The sequence below is a fragment of the Berghia stephanieae genome, chromosome 7 (assembly GCF_034508935.2).
Source record: "Berghia stephanieae isolate SIO BIC M18660-M18661 chromosome 7, UCSD_Bste_1.3, whole genome shotgun sequence".
In the NCBI taxonomy this organism is placed as follows: Eukaryota; Metazoa; Mollusca; class Gastropoda; order Nudibranchia; family Aeolidiidae; genus Berghia; species Berghia stephanieae.
Window position 1 is genome coordinate 47,183,171 of NC_088366.1, and position 20,350 is coordinate 47,203,520.

Below are 20,350 nucleotides of genomic sequence, written 5' to 3' on the forward strand. Positions count from 1 at the left end.
GAAAGAAAACGAGGAGGGATAAGCAGCCATGGGTAGATAGATAGATAGATAGAGAGACAGACAGACATACATACATACAGAAAGACAGATAGATAGATAGATAGATAGATAGATAGATAGATAGATAGATAGATAGATAGATAGATAGATAGATAAACAGATAGAAAAACAGATATATTCATAGAAAAATAGAGATAGATAGACAGACCTACAGGAAGACAGATGGACGGACAGACAGATAGATAGATAGACAGACAGTAAGATAGATAGATAGATAGATAGATAGATAGATATCTTTATTGATTGATTGATGGGAAGGGTCCAAGGCTTTTGAGAGAGAGAGAGACAGACAGAGAGAGAGAGAGAGAGAGAGAGAGAGAGAGAGAGAGAGAGAGAGAGAGAGAGAGAGAGAGAGAAAACGTCTGTTGTACTGTAAGTAGGTTAGGAATTCGAAAATTTGAGATCACAGCTATCTGCCTGAAATAAAATAAATACATGAATATATAAATCAAAACGTACATTAGTAGTACCAAAACTATAATGACGATCGGGAGGACAAAGGGGTGATACGAGGATTAATCAATTGACTTCAGTTACACTCACCCTATTCACAACTAGATATACCAGAAAAAAAAAAGAAGAAGAAATGAGTATATCCTTTGAACTCTGACCCCTCTATTTTGTTTTCTTGGATAAATCTCATTTCGTCTCATAGCTCTTATAAAAGATTGGAAACACAACAGGTACTGGAAGTTATTTGTGGAGGAGGTCGTCGTTTTTTATGGCGACTCTGAATTTTTTCAAATAATTCCTTTTTAACTAATCAAATTGTGAAGAAACCAAACATTATTTTTTAATCATTTAGATACTGCTCCCAGCCTTTCGTCGTTCCCAATCAACAATCCAGATATGACTGTTCTTGGATAGTCAGTTTTTCAATCTATATAGAGCTATAGTGTTTGGGTCTTAGTTCCATTACAATAAGATAGTATATTATGGGAGTTCAATTATATGTACACGGTGTTCACCGATATGCTTCCTGTCGTCTGTTCAGTTACAATAAGATAATCCACTCCGATTCACAATCCGATTTGTAACTCTTTTAATCTTCGCTTCCTTATCCATTTATTTCAATACTCTTTCTTGTTCTTGTTCTTCTAGTTTTTCTTGTTCTTATTTCTCTTCTTCTTCTCCACTGTTGTAATTTATTCTTTCCTCGCATGATTTTTCGTCATATTCATTTTTTTCATCCTTCTTCATCTTCAGACATTGACTGCTTGTCAAACTGATCTAGAGCTAGTCTTTGGAGAAATGCGAAAAGACTTACAGATTATGTTTTCAGATATTGATGACGATCCTAATGACAGTGATTATGTCCATGATTCTAGTGATTCAGACTTTGACTCTTTTCCGACATTTTTACCAGTTGGTCTTTTAGAAAAACCTGCCTCTGTAACAGTTACGGACTCAAGATCACAGGAGTACACAGATTTATCAGGCTCTCAAGAAAATGTAGGCTACCAATTAACAGTGAACCAAAATAGAATTGAGGGATGTTATCTGCCAAACACAAGAGGAGATTCTAAAAAGCATTTCTGTGTTTTTTGTGGTAAACAGCAGGCAAAGTTAAAACGTCATCTTTTATCACAACACAAGAATGAAAAAGATATGGTGCCTTTACTTAATGCTACTTCCCTAACTAAAAAAGATGAACTTGCCAAACTTCGCAATGCTGGTGACCATGCACACAATATCAATACGCTGAAGCAAGGAACAGGCATGGTGGTGGTCAAAAGAAGGAAAAAAACATTAAACTCAAGTAAGCAACTTTGTGCCATGTTTGAAATGTATGGGTTGGGTCTCTAAGAAAGATCTTTGGAGGCATAAATGTGTAAACAAAGCTGAAAGTGTACCCCGGAAGCAATTGGTTAAACAAGGAAAGTTGCTTTTACCACAGGCATCTGACAACGATCTGTATAATGAAATAATGGTGTCTTTACGGAATGACCCTATTTCAATCGTGGCCAAGAGCGATGAAACTATAAAACTTCTTGGCCTCAGAGAGACGACAAAGAACGGACATGACAAATATAGGCACGGGCATATTCGAAATAAATTAAGAGAATTGGCCCGCCTTTTGATTAAGCTCAGGAGTGCACCTAACTGCGAATCGTTGGGACTGTCAGACTTCCTTCAACCTGAAAGATTCAAAGATGTTGTCTCAGCTGTAAGAGAGGTGGCAGCCTTACTCACAAGACACAAATCAATATGGAATACCATCCCTTGCTCTAAAACTAGGACATAGTTTGGCGCACTGCTGTATTCTGTTGAAAAATAAAGCTATTGAGACTGGAGATACAGTTATGAAAGAGAGAACAGGTGCATATTATCAGCTTCACACAAGTATGTGGAATCAGGAAATAACTTGCAATGCCGCAAGAAACCTACACGAAAAAAAGAAAAATACCACAAAGACTATTCCACTCACAGATGATGTGTCAAAGCTGTCGAAGTACCTCACTAGTGAAACTGAAAAGTTGACCATGGAAATGTTGGCGCCAAAAGGCATTGTCAAGGAAAAATGGGAAAGACTCGGTGTGATTACGCTAGTACGAATAATATTATTATTCTACAGAAGAAGGCAAAGGGAGGCTTCAAAGATGAAATTGTCTGACTACAGCCAGGGAATAAATACCGACAAGCACAATGAGGACGTTCTTAAAGAGCTTAGCCCTTTTGAAAAAGAACTTTGTAGTGTAGAGTCTTATCACGGATCGAGATAATTGTTGAATGATTGTGACTTTCTATCTTTTGGTTTTAATGCAGTTTATGCCGAATTTGGCAGTGTGCTAGGTTAAAGCATGGTTGAATAAAATGTTGAATAAGATGTTGAATTATATGTTAATTTCCTTTATGATTATCATTGCTATGAAAAAAGCTATTTCTAATCTCTGCTATTGCTATGTTAATCTTAAAACAACAAACAAAATAAACAAAGACAATCAAACAACAACAAACAAACAAACAATCAAAAACAAAAAAAAATGGCGTCATATAGCGGAAACATTTATTCTTCAAACGTACCACTATGATAATGTATGTAAAATAATGCAACCCATAAGGAAAATAATGGTGAATTCGTTTCAGAATGAAGTTTAAAGACAGCTATCTTTTCAGTCCAAAGGCTATGAGACTTGTATTATTGTCAATACTACAAACCTCATACTTAATGATGTAGTCACGAAATAACGATGTACCATCATTTTGTCCTGACATTAATAGGCAAATCATATTGTTTAGGTTCGATTCCAGAATGGAACCAACGAGAACATAAAAATACAATATTCCAATGCACATAGATTAAGAATCTAGATGCCAGGAGTACATTTCTACAAAGTCTGTTTAATGTTTGTTTTTCATGTTTTTGTGTAACATGCTTGAGGTTCAAAGGTCATGCGATGTCCACTTAGTGATACGTCCCAATAATGTATGAGTAAAATAATGTTGACATGAAAATTGAAGCAGAGGGCTGAAATTTGGCATACACCAATCTTTTCATGTCTAGGTGATACATTAAAAAAATCAGCCTGTTTGTATTATTGGTTTTTGAGCTATGATACGTCCATACAATGTAGGATTTGGTGAGGGTCCTCTTAATGTGTCCGAGACACGTATGTGTGTGTGTGTGTGTGTGTGTGTGTGTGTGTGTGTGTTTATTTCTTTTATTTGTGATCAGTTTTGGTCTTATTATTATTTCTCTCTCTCTCTCTCTCTCTCTCTCTCTCTCTCTCTCTCTCTCTCTCTCTCTCTCTCTCTCTCTCTCTCTCTCTCTCTCTCTCATTTAAACACATCACACACAAGAGAATTTGATTCATGGCGCGAGTTTTAATGACGTATCAATCCTTGCAAAAGCCCACTGGTAACAATCGTAGCCATCGTAAACTTATAGCCTGACACTGACCAAAAAAAGGACGTCAAAAGAGAAGTCTTTGGTCGCAAAAGAAAACAAATCGCGAATTATATTCAACAGTTCAACCAATGGGGTTACTTGTTTCCTTGATGACAACTAACAACAACTCACCAGACGGTGCTTTAACCTGTAAATGACGTCAAAAGACAAGTCTTGGTGTCAGGCTATAAGTTAACAAAGGCTATGTAACAATAGAAGGAATGAAATTGACGCCACTAGGCTCTTTTATTAATACTCCACCCAGCAGTGATTGGGTAGCAGCATCTGATAGATCTGACGAGGAAAGTACTTTGATATAGACTAGCGCCCTATCCTAAGGCGTAGCAAGCAATGACTATTGTCCGTTTCACGCTATAGAAACCGGGACAAACTCCGGCTTCATGTACCTAATGACTCTGAAGGACTCTCTAAATTCTACTAACCAGACTATAAACGTTTAAGATTACACATAGTTTTGTGAGTTGGTGCGTGAGGTCCGGCTGGCGGATGTTATGTTTTTTTTTTTTTTAAACTAAACGCAAAGCATTAACACAAAATATTGAGGTTGCGTTAGTCGACGTGCCCTTATGGGTAACTTCTTAATTTTCACAAGGAAGTCTCACTTTTTCTTATTTTTTATTCTTTCTTTCTTTCTTTCATTCTTTCTTTCTTTCTTTCTTTCTTTCTCCTTCTTCTTCTTCTTCTTCTTCTTCTTCTTCTTCTTCTTCTTCTTCTTCTTCTTCTTCTTCTTCTTCTTCTTCTTCTTCTTCTTCTTCTTCTTCTTCTTCTTCTTCTTCTTCTTTCAGCTTATCCCGCATTTTGAAGGGTTGCCATAATGAATGCCACATATTCATGCATCTTGGTTCATAGCAGCAGCATCTTCCTCCAGGCCCAATTCTTTCATATCGTCCTTTACCCTATCCAATCATCTAGTCTTTGGGCGTCCCTTTTTTCTCCTTCCCGTTAATTGTGTATTCAATACTTCCCTTCCCACGTACTCCCTCTCTTGTCTCTTAACATGTCCGAACCATTTCAATTTATCTTCTCTCATTTTTATTGATACATTCTTCAATTCAGTCAACCTTCGGATTCGTTCATTTCTCACTTTAACTTTTCTTGCCCAGCCGTGTGTCCATCTCAACATCCTCATTTCTGCCACCTCAACTTCTTTATCTTGTTTCTTTGTTGTAGCTGCTGTCTCTAATCCACACAACATTGCTGGTCTTACGCAGATGTATATATTTTCCCTTTCAGCTTTGCAGAATTTCGTAAGTCACACAACTCCAGTTACCTTCCAGCCTGTCTGTATCCTCTTCTTAACCTCCATCTCATTACCCCCATCTCCTTGTTACAGTTAGTTCCTAAGATCCTAAAATGGACTCTTCACCCCCCCCCCCCCCCCCCCCCCCCCCGCAATCAATATCCACTAATAATTGTGCTCAAAGCGCTTTACAAAGGGTCCCTGACCAACAGCAACACGTAACATGTAGAACGAGACATTGACGCCTGTTATGCGATATTACATTTTTTTTTTTTCTTCTTCCGACAGAGACAACGCTGTTAGCCAGTGCTATGTCTACATGATTTTTGTTTCATAGGTATTCAAACCAACATCTACATATATGCAGGTCTGACATCTGAACCTACTTATAGGCCTAGTTTAACATTGTTGTAATGGGCAATATTTTGCGTCATTTTTTGAGATTTCTATTACAACAATGAGCCCATAAAAGGAATTGGGTTATCAGACCTGCAAATGAGTGCACGTTGATTCAAAAATAAATGAAATAATAATTCGTTTTATTTATTCTTTTGATTAATTTATACTTCTAATGGGTTTTTTTTTTTTGGGAGAGAGAGAGAGAGAGAGAGAGAGAGAGAGAGAGAGAGAGGGGGGGGGTGGGGGGGGGGGGGTATGAATTTACTAATATATTTAATGTTAATAAAAAGGTGGTTTATGTGTATTCTCTCTCTCTCTCTCTCTCTCTCTCTCTCTCTCTCTCTCTCTCTCTCTCTTTTTTTTTTTTTTTTTTCTCTATCTCTCTCCCTCTCCCTCCCCCCTCTCTCTTTTGTTTAAGTACAAAGAAGAAGCAATGATGTAAAACGTCTCGTAATATAAAAAAAATATTTTAAAACCTTAAAACCCCATTAAAACAATACAAATGAAATATATTCGCTTATTAAAAGCAAAACAAAACAAAAAAAAGAAAAAAATAGAAAAAAAAGGGGGGGGGGGTGGATCGGGTAGAACGGGGAGGGGGGGGGGGAGTCCGAGGAAGGTGGGCAGTTTAGAGTCGAATGAGGGGAAGGGTTGGGGGGGGGGGGGGTATAATGATGATAATCGGGGTAGGGGAATGTGGTTTGTCTGAATATGTTTTGAATAACAACGCCATTTTCATATCTTTCATTCGTCAATTGTATTGTTTCTTTCATCGTGTTTTGCTGATAAAAGGGAAACCCGAAACGTCCACTTAATCATTGTTTGTTATATTATTGAAGCTTCAATTGTTTTGTTTCCTTTTGATATAATTTTTTTTTCTTTGAACTTCAACAGCAATATTTTTATTATGCTGTTAACGGCTAGGTACTCATTTGACACCCCGAGTACTGTGAGAGAATATTGGAGTAAAGAGTGTTTTCCAAGAACTCAACTTTGCGCCGAGCGAGCGAGGCTCGAACCCAAGACCTTCCGATCCGAAAGCGAGTGTCCTACCACTAGACGACATAGTCGCAACGTTAGGTACTCATTCTACATTCTGTGTACGGTGAGAGACTATATGAGTAAAGAGTCTTTTCCAAGGACTCAACTTATGCGCCGAGCGAGCAAGGCTCGAACCCAGGACCTTCCGATCCAAAGGTGACTGTCATACCACTAGACCACATAGCCGCACGTGTTTATTCAGAATTCGGCCGGATGGACGTTATAGTTATTAAAAAACATGAAATGAAAAAGTTTATGGGATAAGACCTCGCGCATTATTTTGCATAAGATGACTGTAAAGGAAGAAAACTTTCTCCGAGATGTTTAACCAGTTACCTGCCGTTGCTCAAAAAATCACGTATTTAAAAATTTGGCCAGAACACTTGTCCTGCCTTCAAATATCGATCGATTTTAAATGACCCTCATCTTGGCAAAAAAAAATAAAAAAATAAATAAATAAAAAAATAACTTTCAAACCTGGGATTTCAAGGAAGACTTCGCAAGGTCTCGGGTTTGAGAGTTTGTTATTTTGTTTTGTTGTTTAGTTTTTTGTTGATTTTTATTTTCCAAGATGAGGGTAATTTTTTTTTTTTTTTTTTTTATCCGTCGATATAATTTGATTAAAGCGAGTTTTCTGGCCAAATATTAAAATTCGTGTCTTTGTAGGGTTCGCTGCCGTACTCTGGAAAATTTCATATTTTAAAATTTGGCCTGAAAAATCGTCCTTCAAATATCGATCGATTTAAATTACCCCTATTTTGGCGAAAACTTTCAAACCCGTGACTTCGCGAAATTCCAGGTTTGAGAGTTTTTGTTTTGTTTTGTTTTGGGTTTTGTTTTTTTTTTTTGCCAAGATAAGGGTCATTTAAATCGATCGATATTTGAAGGACCAGTTTTCTGGCCAAAATTTAAAATATGGGATTTTTTTTTTTTCAGAGTACGGCAGTTAACGGGTTAACCAGTGAAAGGAGTTTACTAGAACAAAGACTGGCGGGCAGTTAAAGTTTATTTCTTTTCTTTCCCCCCTCTAGACTGGACGGCACACAGTAGGGGGCGGTAGTTACGATTTTAAATAAATTAGGGGTCGAATTGGTGGGGGAGGGGTGAGGATAAGGAGGAGGAGGGGTGCTGAGAAATCAGAAAAAACTCAAAGGTGAAGGCCGACGGAGTCCTTTGTTTTGTGGTGGCATATTAGGGATTTTGACTAAACTATATTATTTAACTTTAAGGGGAGGGGGGGGGGGTGTCCACGAGGTGGCTTAGTGGTTAAGGTATTGCACTGTAACCCGAAAGGTAACTGGTTCGAGCCCCGCTTCAGGCACTTTCATTTTGTTGTTTCCATTCGGCAAGTTTATTAACCCTCAAATTGCTCACAGTGGCAACATAGGTGATTCGTGTTGACATCAGACGTTTGTTTGATGGATTGTCTAAATTCCTTCGTGGAATGCCTAGGTGATGACATCTCACTGTGACAACCCGTTGACATCAGACAATTTCACTCGGGATCGATCTAAGGTCCCTTTGCTCGTGAAACGAGTGCTCTACCAACTGAGCCATCGGGACCCCCCCAAATGATATTGGGTACTGACCTGTCCCGTCCTAACGTTGTGAATAAATGATGGCGTTATATTTATGGCCAATCAAAATGGACAACGTGGCATTTGATGCCATCGCCATATCGGAATATTTGATTTGTTTGTTGTTCTCTTCACTTCCGGTGGTATTTAGTTGTAACGTTATAGATAAATAGATAAACATTTTCCTTCTTCTTCTTCTTCTTCTTCTTCTTCTTCTTCTTCTTCTTCTTCTTCTTCTTCTTCTTCTTCTTCTTCTTCTTCTTCTTCTTCTTCTTCTTCTTCTTCTTCTTTCCCGTCATTGATGTGGCATGCGGCACCAAAACTTTTAGTCATCCCTCAACCCTCGACGTCTATCTATCTATCTATCTATCTATCTATCTATCTATCTATCTATCTATCTATCCATCTATCTTTCTGTCTATCTATCTATCTATCTGTCTATCCATATATCTATAATATGTCTGTACATCCATATATCTATCTCTCTATCTATCCAAAGATAAATAGATGGATATACGGATAGATAGATAGATAGATAGATAGATAGATAGATAGATAGATAGATAGATAGATTTATGGAAAGACAGACAGAGAGATAGATATATGGATGAATAGAGAGATAGATATATGGATAGGTAGATATCCATAGGTGTGCGTTTGTGTCGCGCGCACGCATTTATTTGTATTGAAGAGTCCAATATAAGATTGTTATAAGACTATACAGGAAACAATCGAGATACACTGATAGAGGGAGAAATAAGGAGAGAGAAAGAGAGAGAGAGAGAGAGAGAGAGAGAGAGAGAGAGAGAGAGAGAAGGGGGGGGGGGGGTATGGGGATTAACAGAAATGTCAATATGGAGTGCCATCCATTGATACGTCAATTCCGTCGTATTGACCTCTGACCTGACATTCGATGCGACAATAAATCGACATGTACGACAAACAGCGCATTAAAAGTCACGGCATTTCGGCCCATTGTCACAACATGTAATATTTTTAATTCAGAAAAGTGAGTGGAGCAGGCACTTATGTTGGTAACAACAAGATATGAAGTGAATAGAAAAGTGCCAGAAGACAATAGAGAATAAAAATTTTTCGCGGCGGTGGTGGGGTTCGAACCTGCGACCTTATTGGTACGACAACTCCGCCTGGCAGGTGAGAGCGTGGCTCTACCGTGTGAGCTATCCACGAACACAAAAATATTCGTTTCAAACCCAAAGTCATTACTAGATCCCTCTCTCACCCACTTCTTGAGACCGCCGATTCGTTCGTACACCACCATCGCGAATAATTTTGACCAGCAGTTAAGCTTAATAGCCAATATTCTCAACACAAACATATAACATAGAAACGATTGAGACATTGAGTATGCTCCGGTGTATGGGGTGAATTTTTAATTCAGAAAAGTGAGTGGAGCAGGCACTTATGTTGGTAACAACAAGATATGAAGTGAATAGAAAAGTGCCAGAAGACAATAGAGAATAAAAATTTTTCGCGGCGGTGGTGGGGTTCGAACCTGCGACCTTATTGGTACGACAACTCCGCCTGGCAGGTGAGAGCGTGGCTCTACCGTGTGAGCTATCCACGAACACAAAAATATTCGTTTCAAACCAAAGTCATTACTAGATCCCTCTCTCACCCACTTCTTGAGACCGCCGATTCGTTCGTACACCACCATCGCGAATAATTTTGACCAGCAGTTAAGCTTAATAGCCAATATTCTCAACACAAACATATAACATAGAAACGATTGAGACATTGAGTATGCTCCGGTGTATGGGGTGAATTTTTAATTCAGAAAAGTGAGTGGAGCAGGCACTTATGTTGGTAACAACAAGATATGAAGTGAATAGAAAAGTGCCAGAAGACAATAGAGAATAAAAATTTTTCGCGGCGGTGGGGGGGTTCGAACCTGCGACCTTATTGGTACGACAACTCCGCCTGGCAGGTGAGAGCGTGGCTCTACCGTGTGAGCTATCCACGAACACAAAAATATTCGTTTCAAACCCAAAGTCATTACTAGATCCCTCTCTCACCCACTTCTTGAGACCGCCGATTCGTTCGTACACCACCATCGCGAATAATTTTGACCAGCAGTTAAGCTTAATAGCCAATATTCTCAACACAAACATATAACATAGAAACGATTGAGACATTGAGTATGCTCCGGTGTATGGGGTGAATTTTTAATTCAGAAAAGTGAGTGGAGCAGGCACTTATGTTGGTAACAACAAGATATGAAGTGAATAGAAAAGTGCCAGAAGACAATAGAGAATAAAAATTTTTCGCGGCGGTGGTGGGGTTCGAACCTGCGACCTTATTGGTACGACAACTCCGCCTGGCAGGTGAGAGCGTGGCTCTACCGTGTGAGCTATCCACGAACACAAAAATATTCGTTTCAAACCCAAAGTCATTACTAGATCCCTCTCTCACCCACTTCTTGAGACCGCCGATTCGTTCGTACACCACCATCGCGAATAATTTTGACCAGCAGTTAAGCTTAATAGCCAATATTCTCAACACAAACATATAACATAGAAACGATTGAGACATTGAGTATGCTCCGGTGTATGGGGTGAATTTTTAATTCAGAAAAGTGAGTGGAGCAGGCACTTATGTTGGTAACAACAAGATATGAAGTGAATAGAAAAGTGCCAGAAGACAATAGAGAAAAAAATTTTTCGCGGCGGTGGTGGGGTTCGAACCTGCGACCTTATTGGTACGACAACTCCGCCTGGCAGGTGAGAGCGTGGCTCTACCGTGTGAGCTATCCACGAACACAAAAATATTCGTTTCAAACCCAAAGTCATTACTAGATCCCTCTCTCACCCACTTCTTGAGACCGCCGATTCGTTCGTACACCACCATCGCGAATAATTTTGACCAGCAGTTAAGCTTAATAGCCAATATTCTCAACACAAACATATAACATAGAAACGATTGAGACATTGAGTATGCTCCGGTAAGGTCGCAGGTTCGAACCCCACCACCGCCGCGAAAAATTTTTATTCTCTATTGTCTTCTGGCACTTTTCTATTCACTTCATATCTTGTTGTTACCAACATAAGTGCCTGCCCACTCACTTTTCTGAATTAAAAATTCACCCCATACACCGGAGCATACTCAATGTCTCAATCGTTTCTATGTTATATGTTTGTGTTGAGAATATTGGCTATTAAGCTTAACTGCTGGTCAAAATTATTCGCGATGGTGGTGTACGAACGAATCGGCGGTCTCAAGAAGTGGGTGAGAGAGGGATCTAGTAATGACTTTGGGTTTGAAACGAATATTTTTGTGTTCGTGGATAGCTCACACGGTAGAGCCACGCTCTCACCTGCCAGGCGGAGTTGTCGTACCAATAAGGTCGCAGGTTCGAACCCCACCACCGCCGCGAAAAATTTTTATTCTCTATTGTCTTCTGGCACTTTTCTATTCACTTCATATCTTGTTGTTACCAACATAAGTGCCTGCTCCACTCACTTTTCTGAATTAAAAATTCACCCCATACACCGGAGCATACTCAATGTCTCAATCGTTTCTATGTTATATGTTTGTGTTGAGAATATTGGCTATTAAGCTTAACTGCTGGTCAAAATTATTCGCGATGGTGGTGTACGAACGAATCGGCGGTCTCAAGAAGTGGGTGAGAGAGGGATCTAGTAATGACTTTGGGTTTGAAACGAATATTTTTGTGTTCGTGGATAGCTCACACGGTAGAGCCACGCTCTCACCTGCCAGGCGGAGTTGTCGTACCAATAAGGTCGCAGGTTCGAACCCCACCACCGCCGCGAAAAATTTTTATTCTCTATTGTCTTCTGGCACTTTTCTATTCACTTCATATCTTGTTGTTACCAACATAAGTGCCTGCTCCACTCACTTTTCTGAATTAAAAATTCACCCCATACACCGGAGCATACTCAATGTCTCAATCGTTTCTATGTTATATGTTTGTGTTGAGAATATTGGCTATTAAGCTTAACTGCTGGTCAAAATTATTCGCGATGGTGGTGTACGAACGAATCGGCGGTCTCAAGAAGTGGGTGAGAGAGGGATCTAGTAATGACTTTGGGTTTGAAACGAATATTTTTGTGTTCGTGGATAGCTCACACGGTAGAGCCACGCTCTCACCTGCCAGGCGGAGTTGTCGTACCAATAAGGTCGCAGGTTCGAACCCCACCACCGCCGCGAAAAATTTTTATTCTCTATTGTCTTCTGGCACTTTTCTATTCACTTCATATCTTGTTGTTACCAACATAAGTGCCTGCTCCACTCACTTTTCTGAATTAAAAATTCACCCCATACACCGGAGCATACTCAATGTCTCAATCGTTTCTATGTTATATGTTTGTGTTGAGAATATTGGCTATTAAGCTTAACTGCTGGTCAAAATTATTCGCGATGGTGGTGTACGAACGAATCGGCGGTCTCAAGAAGTGGGTGAGAGAGGGATCTAGTAATGACTTTGGGTTTGAAACGAATATTTTTGTGTTCGTGGATAGCTCACACGGTAGAGCCACGCTCTCACCTGCCAGGCGGAGTTGTCGTACCAATAAGGTCGCAGGTTCGAACCCCACCACCGCCGCGAAAAATTTTTATTCTCTATTGTCTTCTGGCACTTTTCTATTCACTTCATATCTTGTTGTTACCAACATAAGTGCCTGCTCCACTCACTTTTCTGAATTAAAAATTCACCCCATACACCGGAGCATACTCAATGTCTCAATCGTTTCTATGTTATATGTTTGTGTTGAGAATATTGGCTATTAAGCTTAACTGCTGGTCAAAATTATTCGCGATGGTGGTGTACGAACGAATCGGCGGTCTCAAGAAGTGGGTGAGAGAGGGATCTAGTAATGACTTTGGGTTTGAAACGAATATTTTTGTGTTCGTGGATAGCTCACACGGTAGAGCCACGCTCTCACCTGCCAGGCGGAGTTGTCGTACCAATAAGGTCGCAGGTTCGAACCCCACCACCGCCGCGAAAAATTTTTATTCTCTATTGTCTTCTGGCACTTTTCTATTCACTTCATATCTTGTTGTTACCAACATGTAATATGACAGGTTGTTTTCGTGTCCCCCGCCACGTCCATCTGGTATCATGTCGGTGTGAGCTAGATTATATATCAACTTCTCTCTGGGGATTGTTTGACTGACGAAAGATTGACTCCCGAAACGTTCATTGTTCGTACTGCGTCAATCCGAGGCCCTTTTTTTCCATTTTCATCTCTGTTCAATTTTTTTTCCCAAATCAAAATTTACAGAAGGCGCTGCTGTACGTTCGTCTCGCACTCTGTCAGCGGCGGCGCGTCAGACCGTCCATCGCGACCACCGCCCGTCCAACTCACAGACTAGAGCCCTCTGTGATCTGTGGTCCAACTCGCGCGTTCGTCGTCGTCTGCTCTCTCTCTCTCTCTCTCTCTCTCGCTCTCTCCCAGTTTCATCCTCTTTAGTCCAATGGGCGGTGGTCGACCGTGCACTCATCTACCGTGCTGTCTGTCCAATGCACGCACGGGCTTTCTCCGTGTGAGTCAGTGTTGTTTTACAATAATATCGTGTAAATTATTTCTGTGAGTTTTAGAAGCCAGGTACATGTACAACTACAACACCCATCCACCTCGACGTAACTACTCGAGCGCGACGAACGTTTACAGTGAACTTAGTGGGGTTTCTCACACGTGCATTCGTTGACTTTATATTGAGTGTGAAAGAACCAGTCAGTACCCCCTTATAATATTATAGTTATAGCCCATGTCTAGTTCATAGAACGTGACTGTTCCAAAATGAAGACTTTGTGCATTGTTTATTATTTTTGATTATTAGGAGTGTCATCATCTGAAGAAAAAAAAAACATTTTTAGTTATATATTTATTGTTTTTGGATTTTTTTTTTGGTTGTTGTTGTTGTTTTGTTTTTGTTTTCTGTTGAGTTTGAATTTTCATCTCTGCTTAATTTGCTGTATTTGATGAAATAGTGAATGAGAGTTGAAGAGGACAGAAAGGGAGAGACACATGAAAATAAAAACTACAAAAGAAAACGAAACAACTGAACAACCTAAAGGTATAAGAACCCATTGAATGGTGCCATTACAAGACTACCTCGTACACGTATAAGTATAAGTGTTAGTTTTAGTATTCGATTGGCGTTTTCTGAGTGATTTGGATTTCAACGTGAGTAGATTTCTTTACATTTACATGTCCTTTGTGTGGCGTAGTTGCACGATGGTCCGTATATGTAAAGGCTAATGATCGTTTAGTGGCTTTTTGATAGATGGTATTGATATTCTTTTGCATTGTGTTGTATATGTTGATAATGACTAAATAGTTCAAGGGCCAATGATGATAATTGAATGCACAACACCAAGACATTCAAATAAAAGTCCAGATTCCAAGTTTCATTTCTTACTGCTTTATTTGTTGTGATGAATTCCAAATCCAAATCAAATAGCATGGTCATAATTCAATATCAGTTTCATAAATTCCAAATCCGTAAAATCAATCCAAATGTAACGTTATTTTTTGCCTATGTAACCATTTTTAATATACGTGGAATATTTCTAAGTCCGTAAAATAAAGATTCTTAATAGGATGTTAGAACTTTCAGCATAATGCAAAATGCAACCCAAAGTAAAGTAGAATCTAGAATCCAGAATAGAATCTATCCTATTGTAAACTGTTCCCCTTTAACCAGAGGTCAGTTTTTACGCCCAAATAATCAAAGGTACGCCAAAATAATAAATACCAACTATATTTTGATGCTTTTATCCCCAATTACCAAGTGACACCGATCAAAGAAAGTAATTTTCTACTACTTAACACAGCGACCAGTCCATTAACTTGAGACGTAAAACTGTCCTAAACCCATTAAGTATTGACCATATTTTCATTGAAATCCTAGCGTCGTTAACTTTGCTTGAATATTAATCATGTTTTTCGTTAAAATTCTTGTGTAAGCTTCTTGCATAAGCTTACTCTCTTACACTTTGTTCAAACTTAAAACTTGAGCTTTTATATAGCGCGATATCCACTAAACCTGCTCAAAGCGCTTTACAAGGGGTCCCTAGCCAACAGCAGCACGTAACATGTAAGACGTGACATGACGCCTGTTAGGCGATATTACATATTTTTCAAACAGAGACACCGCCGATAACGGCCAGGTACTCATTTTACACCTGAGGACGGTGTGAGAGAATGTGAGTAAAGAGCCTTTTCCAAGGACTCAACTATGCGCCGAGCGAGGCTCGAACCCATGACCTTCCGATTCTTATTTTTTCCATCTGGAGTTTTACTTAAACGGATTGCATCAATATATTCATTATATTATTTCAACAAGCTAGCTATGTCTAAAGTAATGCTCTGACCTGAATCTGTGGGGCCGATTGATGTTCAATAGCGGGTATGTAGGAAAGTTGGCTTTGAGTGAATTCCATATATTTGTATGACAGTATCAACTAGTCAAGCCAATAATAGGGTACAAACGTGTGATGATGTCAGAAAACTGGTTCCATTTTCACTGGAAGTGTAAACTATTTTACCAGGGACCGGGTACATGTCTTCCTTGTGTATTTATTGATCTTCTGGTTTCGGAGTGATGGCATCTTATTTTCCAGTCTAAATAAAATGCTGGTCGTCAATTAAGATCATCCATCCTCGCTCTTTTACGTCCCGTAGTCGTTCGAATCAGATCCATCCTCCTAAAATACACTTAGATAACCACGCCTCTCGGACAGTCGTCATAACGTAAACAACGACAGTGATTGGTAAACATAGCAAACTCCACGGGTTTTACTATGTGTCTAAGTAAAATACCCACTATTCTACTACTTGATAAATAGAACAAACACAGAAAACTATGTGTAAACTTAAATGTATAAGATGATCGAGAAAATTGTGTGATAACTTGTCATTTATATGGCGGTTTTAAAACTAAAACAATAACAATGATCAGAGGAAGGCAAGGTCAAATTCATTCACTTTATTATTGTTTACAAACATCCAACTATTTTTTTTTTCCGAGCACGTGTGAAGGTGTGTCACAAATTCCATGTTTTGATTGGTTAAAAATCTACTGGTTAATCTAATAGTTACGAGATTCAAAATGTAACATATTCATTAATGGAAGCGATCTATATTCATGTTTTCGTCCAACCTAGTCATCGATCACATGATTTGTTGTTTTACAACGATTGGACATTTCTCAATAAATTTAAACACGCTGCTTTGTTTATGAAAACTGTAAACATACCCATGGGTCAAACTGAACAAATTGATCAATCGTGGTGTTAGATATTTGAAAAAGCTGTGAACACTTTTCACTATGTGGGTCATTTTGAGCACACTTTGCAATGTGACCAATGACCTCGAGCATATTATGGAAAGGTATATAGATCATCTCCATTCATATAAGTCCTCAGAAGGACACACACTTCCAATGAGTTTGGAACCGGAAGAGTAGACTTCTCTGCCATATTACGTCAATGCCTTGTTTGCTCAAACGCCTGCTTCCACAAACCATATTATTGTTATCATTACCTCTTTTCAGTCCATTGTCGGTGGGGCAGGTGTTAATCACCGTTATTAGCAGCAGTCAGTGTGTAACACATTACACTACGGTGTGTCATTCCAATAAAGGGTTGGTTTCTAATAGATGTGCTAAAGACGTTACGACACGAAGTGACCACACGCTCATGGTGAGAGCCGTTCGAGTGTGTTCAGTCAAATATTGATTCAAGTCATTTATTCATCTATCCATCCATCCACCCATTCATCCATCCATCCATCCCTCCATCCATTCATCCGTTTATCATCATTAATCCATCCCTCCATCAATTCATTCATTTATTTATTCGTTCATTCATTCATTCATGCATCCACCCATCCATCAATTTATTCATGCATTCATTCATTTATTCATTTTGTCGTTCATTCATCCTCTCAGTCACCCTTTCAATCATGTTGTAATGTATTCAATCATTCATCCATTAATTCGTCCATTCAATCAAATCATGGATCTATTCATTCATCCGTTCTCCGATGTGACTCACACACACACTGGTGTTCCGTGCTACAGTCTATGTCGGTTATATGGCCGTGTCGTGTGTTCCGTGCTACAGTCTCTGTCGGTTAAATGGCCGTGTCGTGTATTCCGTGCTACAGTCTCTGAAGGCGTGACCGTTGCCATCGTTAACTTATAGCCTGACACCGTAGCCATCGTTAACTTATAGATAGTTCGAAGATGACGTCACTCAGGCCTTTGTTATTGTTTTTGCCATCCGCGTTTGTGAGTTGTTCTCACTAAACTGTATTAACCCGACTATAAACGTTCATGGTTACACCGAGTTTGTGTGTTGGTCCGTTATACTTCCGGATGGCAATGTTGTGAACTCCTTGGCCAAGCGCATTCTATCTATACCCTGACACTGACTTAAAAATGACGCCAAAAGACAAGTCTTTGGCCACAAAATAAAACAAATCGTAAGTTGTATTCAATAGGTCAACCAATGAAATAACTTGTTTCCTTGAGCTCTACTAACGACAACTCATTAGACGCTGCAAAAACTTAAATAATGATGTCAAACTATAGATAGAATGAAATTGACGTCAATCGGGTCTTTTGTTTTTTTGCCATCCGCGTTTATGAGTAATTTTCACATAACTGTATTATCCAACTCATATTTTTGTGTGTTGGTCCGTTATACTTCTGGATGGCAATGTTGTGAGCTGCTTAGGCAAGCGCATACTATCTATGAGTCTTAGACTGAGAGGGTTCTAACGTAGCCATCGTTAACTTATAGATAGTATGCGCTTGGCTAAGAAGCTCATCACATTGCCATCCGGAAGTATAACGGACCAACACACAAAACTGTGTGTATCAATGAACGTTTATAGTCAGGTTAATACAGTTCAGTGAGCATTACTCATAAACGCGGATGGCAAAAAACAATAACAAAGACCTGAGTGACGTCATCTTCGAACTATCTATAGATAGCATGCGCTTGGCTAAGAAGTTCACAACATTGCCATCCGGAAGTATAACGGACCAACACCTAAAATTATGTGTAGAGTTGAAAGCTTATAGTCTGGATAATACATTTAAGTGAGAATTACTCATAAACATGGATGGCAAAAAACAATAACAAAGACCCAAAATGACGTCAACTTCATTCTTCTATATCCACTGCGGATCGTATGTTTTGAGTATTTTAGCTCACTATTTAACTGGCAGAGACTTTAGATAGAATGAAGATGACGTCACTCAAGCCTTTGTTATTGTATTTTGCCATCCGCGTTTATGAGCACTTCTCAAACTGTATCAACCACACTATAAAAGTTCATTGTTACACACAGTTTTGTGTGTTGGTCCGTTATACTTCCGGATGGCAATGTTATGAGCTTCTAAGCCAAGCGCATACTATCTATAGTAAAGAACATCCGTGTGAGAGTTATAACGGCTATTTGACTGGTAGAGACTGTACTACGAAATACCCGTGTGTGAGCGTGGCCTTCGTAAAGTTATGGCCTGATACCGTAGCCATCGTTATGTTATAGCCTGATACTGAAATCCAAAAGGACTGGCAGTTTGACGTCATTATTTGGTTTTTGCACCGTCTAGTGAGTTGTCGTTAGTAGAGCTCATGGCAACAAGTTATTTCATTGGCTGAACTATTGAATACAACTCACGATTTGTTTTCTTTTGTGGCAAAAGACTGGCATTTTGACGTCATTTTTTGGTCAGTATCAGGTCATAGCTTTACGAAGGCTACGGTGAGTCACGACGGCTATTTAACTGGCAGAGACTGTAGTACGGAATAGGCTTCAACAGTCGTGACGTTACTTCCCTCGTAATGACGCATAGTAACTTAGTAACTGGTTCTAAACTATCGGAACAATCGCGGACGCCCTTATGAAATACTTCTCCGACGAGCATAAATGTCTATACAGAGGAGAAACACATTTTCATGTTTTGACTTTTATACTCTCTGATCACATGACATGTGAAAAAGTTCTAGCCGGCATGAAGAATAAAAAGTACATATTTTCTTTGTTTAGAACCAAGATGCTCGTTGCTGGGCGGACGTGACATCAGACTAGTGAATCCTATTGATGCTGTTCTGGGTGGCGTCCGGTTATGCGGTCATGAAAGTACGAATCCTTACTCGCCCTTTGCTTGTCAAGCTAGTGCTCTACCAACTGAGCTATCGGGACTCTCCCACAATGGTCGCGTTTCGTAATCGATACGGCACACTCGTCTGTTTGATAAGTGATTTTGATTAAAGGGGGTATGACTGTAGTGGCAATTATCACAGTGCGCTATTGGGTCCTATAATCTCAAGCTTTTTTTTTTTATAATGTGTGTTGGATTAACGGCGTGCGACTGTAGTGGCTGCTATACAGCACGCTTTAGTCTGATTCTGTTGGTCTCTTTGTCCGCGAAGTGGACAAACACGTTAATTAGTCATTTGGAGATAAATCCCTGATAGGTGGCGTAACGCACTATCGTAGAACCACACACACACACACACACACACACACACTTACACACACCTATAAACACACACACGTAGAGAGAGAGAGAGAGGGGGGGGGGGAAGCGAGAGATTGAGAGAGAGAGAGAGAGAGAGAGAGAGAGAGAGAGAGAGTTCCAGCCCTTATCTCTATCACAGAGTGGAAAGTAGACATTATTATTGTGTGTCGTTGAGTGTTATAAATAGCACAGCTGTATATTTTGGGAGAGTGGAGAGGGGGACGTTTTGGTTTGTTTTATTATTTTTTTTAATAGAGGGTGAGAAATGTAAGCCAAATAAAAAAAAAAGAAAAAGAAAGAAAAAAGATCCTTTGTTAAGAGCAATATCAAATTATTAATTCAGAAAATAAAGTGGAGCAGGCACTTATTAGGTTGCCAATTTTCCGTATATTTACGGAATTCTGTATGTTATTTTCAAATCACCTGCTAAACGGAAGAAAAAAAGTAAGTACATAAAAAGTCTTTTTACTGGGGTTATGCACTCAGAAAGGTGTCCATCAATGTGTTTGTGTAAAAGTTCAGTAAATGTTTGCCTCCTGAATTGGATTCAGTAGTCTGATGTCACGCCGCCCGGCAACGGCGGCCATCTTGGTTCTAAACAAA

The 20,350-nt window shown here is 39.4% G+C and overlaps 1 protein-coding gene across 2 annotated transcripts in view; it reads left to right on the top strand.

Moving 5' to 3' along the window:
- LOC144977392 (uncharacterized) overlaps positions 1-20,350 on the top strand; it is a 72,925-nt gene that overhangs the window by 23,383 nt on the left and 29,192 nt on the right. The window contains exons 1-2 of one of the 2 annotated variants that reach the window (XM_078922558.1): positions 13,681-13,750; positions 14,199-14,394. The exons of the other annotated variant lie outside the window; for it this stretch is intronic. The gene's annotated coding sequence lies outside the window, so the exon portion shown is untranslated. Of the gene's footprint in view, positions 1-13,680; positions 13,751-14,198; positions 14,395-20,350 lie in introns of those variants that run through there. 2 annotated transcript variants of the gene reach the window in all.